The following is a 679-nucleotide window of genomic DNA, read 5'->3' as shown; positions in this document are numbered from 1 at the left end:
TCAACTACCCGGACATCTTATGGGAAAAACGCTCAGCCAAATCCAAACAGTCACAAAGCTTCCTCATGTGCATGGATGAGCTCTATCTGACTCAAGAACTTTACGGGCCAACAAGAGAAAAAGCGCTGCTCAACCTGGTACTGGCAACCGGGGACGACCTAATCAGTGACCTAATGATTGAAGGGAAGCTGGGTGACAGTGACCACAAGCTGATCACTTTCACCATCCACTGAAAAGCTGTCAAGTCAGTCAGCAGTACAGAGGTCCTTGACTTCAGGAGGCTGACTTTGACAAGCTCAGGAGACTTGTTGGTGCTGCCCTAAGGGACCATGAACCCAAGGGGAGGGGAGTCCAGGAAGAGTGGTTGTTCCTCAAGGGATTGATCCTAGATGCACAAGCTAAGGCTATTCCATCTCAGAGGAAATGCAGAAAGAGGGCACAGCAGCCCCCTTGGCTCAACAAGAAACTAGCAGTCCTCCTGCATCTAAAAAGACAGACCTACAAAGGATGGAGGATGGGATCCACCTCCAAGGAGGAACACTCTGCTCTGGACCTGCAGGGAGAAACCAGGAAAGCCAAGGCTGCAACTGAACTCCAACTGGCCACAAGTATCAAGGACAAGAAAAAGTCCTTTTTTAGATGTGGGGAGCTGGAGGAAAAGCAAGGGCAACATTGGACC

This window comes from Gavialis gangeticus, unplaced genomic scaffold (assembly GCF_001723915.1).
Source record: "Gavialis gangeticus isolate Ggan-Ray unplaced genomic scaffold, GavGan_comp1, whole genome shotgun sequence".
NCBI classification, from domain to species: Eukaryota; Metazoa; Chordata; order Crocodylia; family Gavialidae; genus Gavialis; species Gavialis gangeticus.
The sequence above is the reverse complement of the archived record's forward strand: the minus strand, read 5'-3'. Positions refer to the sequence as shown.